The sequence below is a fragment of the Musa acuminata genome, chromosome BXJ1-1 (assembly GCF_036884655.1).
Source record: "Musa acuminata AAA Group cultivar baxijiao chromosome BXJ1-1, Cavendish_Baxijiao_AAA, whole genome shotgun sequence".
Taxonomy (NCBI): Eukaryota; Viridiplantae; Streptophyta; class Magnoliopsida; order Zingiberales; family Musaceae; genus Musa; species Musa acuminata.
The window spans coordinates 21,448,081-21,452,705 of record NC_088327.1 but is presented as its reverse complement, the minus strand read 5'-3'; positions in this window follow the sequence as shown (position 1 = coordinate 21,452,705).

The window sequence follows — 4,625 nt, the reverse complement described above, 5'->3', positions numbered from 1 at the left end:
AAGATTTATCTTTTGAAGAACTCTCTATCGCTTTTCATGAATTATTTGATGAATGTAGAACTGTTAGCAAGAAGTTAAGTATCTTAAAGAAAGAGCATGCATTGCTACAACATAAGTTTGATGGTCTTCAAACTCCTCCATGCTCTAAGTGTGAGCATTTAGAAGCAATAAAAAATGAAAATTTGCTTCTTAAGGAAACCTTAAATAAGTTTAAGGTTGGTAGCAAAGGATTAGATATGATCCTTGCACACAAGGGTCACATCGCAAATAGAAATGGAATTGGATTTGTAAAAGGATTACATCAAAATCCTACCACTTTCATAAAAGGACCTACATTACATGTTTCCTCCTATATGAAATGCAACTTCTGTTGCAAATCCGGACATATTGCCTACAAATGTCCATTTAGGAAAATTGGTTCACAAAAATTAATATGGGTTCCTAAAGGAACTATAAAGGATTCAAAAATAAATAACAAGGTTAGTGGGTCAATTTTTGAGGCACCCAAAATCAAATGGGTACCTAAAAATCATCCTCTTTTGTAGACAAACCCACAAGCTAGGAGCAAGAGATGGTATCTCGATAGTGGATGCTCAAGACATATGACTGGAGATCCATCTCATTTCTCTATGCTCACTAGCAAAGAAGAAGGGTACGTCACCTTCGGAGACAACAACAAAGGCAAAATCATTGGCAAGGGAACTATTGGTAACAAATTTAGTTTTTTCATTGATGATGTTTTACAAGTTGATGGATTGAAACATAATCTCTTGAGTATTAGTCAACTATGCGATAAAAGTTATATCGTTAGATTTGAATCAAATATGTGCATTATTGAAAAACCAAATCATAACATGACTATGATTGCTTTAAAGCAAAATAATGTCTATACCATCAATCTTGATGAACTAAGTAATGAAATGTGTTTCTCCGCCGTAAATGATGATGCTTGGCTTTGGCATAGGAGATTAGGCCATGCAAGCATGAAAACAATATCTAAAATCTCATCTCAAGAATTAGTACGAGGGATTCCGAATATAAAGTTTATTAAGGATAAGGTATGCGATGCATGTCAACTAGGCAAACAAATAAAAACAAGCTTCAAACCAAAAAATCAAATTAGCACCACTAGACCGTTACAATTGATCCATTTGGACTTATTTGGACCAATTGATACAACAAGTCTAGGTGGAAGCAAATATGCTTTTGTGATTGTGGATGACTACTCTAGATACACTTGGACCTATTTCTTATCTCACAAAAGTGATTGCTTCAAGTGCTTCTCTAAATTTTGTAAACTCACTCAAAACAAAAAAGGTTTCATGATTTCATCAATTCGGAGTGATCATGGTGGCGAATTTCAAAACCGTGACTTTCAAAATTTTTGTGAAGTTAATGGATACAATCACAACTTCTCCACTCCGAGGAATCCCCAACAAAATGGAGTAGTTGAAAGAAAAAATAGAAACCTACAAGAAATGGCAAGAACTATGTTAAATGAACATAGTTTACCTAAGTATTTTTGGGCCGAAGCCGTAAATACGGCTTGCTACATCATGAATAGAGTCCTACTAAGACCATCCTTATCAAAAACTCCCTATGAATTGTGGAATAACAAAAAACCAAATATTTCCTATTTTAAAGTTTTTGGTTGTAAATGCTTTATTTTGAATGAAAGAGATGTCTTAGGAAAATTTGATGCTAAATCCGATGAAGGCATCTTTCTTGGTTACTCTTCCGTTTCTAAGGCTTTTCGGGTTTTTAACAAAAGAACGTTAGTAATAGAAGAGTCTATTCATGTAGTTTTTAATGAAATTTCTAATTTAAAGAAAAATGATTTTGATGATGATCTTGGTTTTGATAATTTGAATTTAAATGAACCTCCTCCTCAAAATAGCAACTTGGATACAACTTCTTCCGAAATTTCCTTACCTAAGGAATGGAAGTATATAGATGCTCATCCGAAGGAGCTAATTATAGGAGATACATCAAAAGGGGTTCAAACTCGTTCCTCTTTCAAGAATTTTTGTGCTAATGCCGCCTTCCTTTCTCAAATTGAACCTAAATGCATTGACGAGGCCATAAAAGATGATTTTTGGGTTATTGCAATGCAAGAGGAATTGAATCAATTTGAGAGGAATAAGGTATGGAAGCTTGTTCCTAGACCAAGTGACCACTTAGTCATAGGTACTAAGTGGGTCTTTAGAAACAAGCAAGACGAAAATTGTATCGTGGTTAGAAACAAGGCTAGATCAGTGGCCAAAGGTTTCAACCAAGAAGAAGGTATCGATTACGAAGAAACCTTCGCTCCCGTGGCTCGATTAGAAGCCATAAGGATGCTCCTTGCCTATGCTAGTAGTAATAATTTTAAACTATTTCAAATGGATGTCAAAAGTGCTTTCTTGAATGGTTTTATTTCCGAAGAAGTATATGTCGAACAACCTCCCGGATTTGAAAATTCTCTTCTTTCTAATCATGTATTCAAATTGACTAAGGCCCTCTATGGCTTGAAACAAGCTCCTAGAGCTTGGTATGAAAGGCTTAGTTCCTTTCTTATTTTAAATAATTTTACTAAAGGCAAGGTTGATACTACATTATTTATTAAATATTTTGAAAATAATTTTCTTATTGTGCAAATTTATGTTGACGATATTATTTTTGGCTCTTCGGATGAATCACTATGTGAATCATTTGCCAAATGTATGAGTCTTGAATTTGAAATGAGTTTAATGGGTGAATTAACTTTCTTTTTGGGATTACAAATCAAATAACTTAGTGATGGTATATTTCTTAACCAATCTAAATATACATTAGAATTGTTAAAACGATTTAACATGGATAATTCAAAAGCAATAAACACCCCTATGAGCACTGCGACTAAATTAGATATGGATGAAAATAGTGAAAATTTCGATCAAAAACCATATAGGGGAATGATAGGTAGTCTACTCTACCTCACCGCGACTAGACCGGATATTATGTTTAGTGTAGGACTTTGTGCTAGGTTTCAATCTAATCCTAAATTATCTCATCTTAAGAGTGTTAAAAGAATATTTAGGTATCTTAAAGGAACTCCAAATTTAGGATTGTGGTATCCAAAATCTGAAAAATTCGATCTAATAGCTTATGCAGATGCCGATTTTGGCGGATGCAGGATAGATAGAAAAAGTACATCCGGAACATGCCAATTTTTAGGACATGCACTTGTTTCTTGGACTTCCAAGAAACAAAATTCAGTTGCACTATCTACGGCGGAAGCCGAATACATTGCTGCAAGTACATGTTGTGCACAAGTTGTTTGGATGAAAAATACATTAGAAGACTATGGAATTCACTTTAAAAACATTCCCATAAAATGTGATAATACTAGTGCCATATGTCTTACTAAAAATCCAATTCAGTACTCTAGAACTAAGCACATCGACGTTAGGCATCATTTCATACGCGATCATGTCTTTAACAATGATGTTGTTCTAGAATTTATTGACACAAAGCATCAATTAGCAGATATATTTACAAAAGCTTTGAACGAAGATCAATTTGAATTCATTAGAAGGGAATTAGGTATGTTAAATTATCCCAAAGAATAAATGTGTTTAAATGGATTTTTCGTAAAGTTTTTCATTCTCTCTGATCAAGATTTTATGATTTTATGAATCTCGAAATTGATTTTGATGGCTTGATCAAGATTAATGAGTTTATGAATCTCGAAATTGATTTTGATGGCTTGATCAAGATTAATGATTTTATGAATCTCAAAATTGATTTTGATGGCTTGATTATGAGTTTGTATTCGAATTATGATCTTGACTTATTGGAGTTACTACTTGAATTTTTTAATCACGATCTCTTCCTTGTACACCTACAATTTTTTATTATAGAAAGAAGAGATTTGATAAAATGGATGAATGTTGAATTTTCCTTTATGATGAACTCGACATAAACATTTTAGCATACTTAATTTTGGATGATAAAATTTTTGTATGATCAATGTTATAATCACAAATTATGTGCTTCAAGTCTCATTCCCTTTTTGTTGATGACAAAGGGGGAGAAAAGTGATGACTTGTACCATTTTGATAGCATGACTTATATAAAAATTGATTGATCCTTGAGAATGTCTTATATGCCTTGCAAAATCCTTGAGAATATCACAAGATTGATTTATCATATTGAAAGCATGCCTTACATCTATATCATGAAATTCATGTTGAAAATCTTTATCTCCTATCGTAGTAAAAATCATCCCATATCATTTGACTTATGATTTTCATCGAAGTTTCGCATTTACTATTGCTTAATGAGAATAACGATAAGTTCTACGGTTAGAACTTATCGGTTTATGCTTGAATTCAATGGATGAAATTCAAGTGTTTTCATCTTCTCATAATATGGCATATAGATAGGGGGAGTTATGTTTAACTCCGTCATCAATTGATTGTCATCATCAAAAAGGGAGAGATTGTTGAATCTCGGATTTTGATGATAAAATCAATTGATGGGTTAATTGATCTAATCCATATTATTGAGCTAAGTGTGTAGGATTAACTACGATAACCAGAAAACACAAAGCAAGTATACCGGAGTCAAGTTCGATGGACGTTTAAGAGTCCGAAGAATCATCG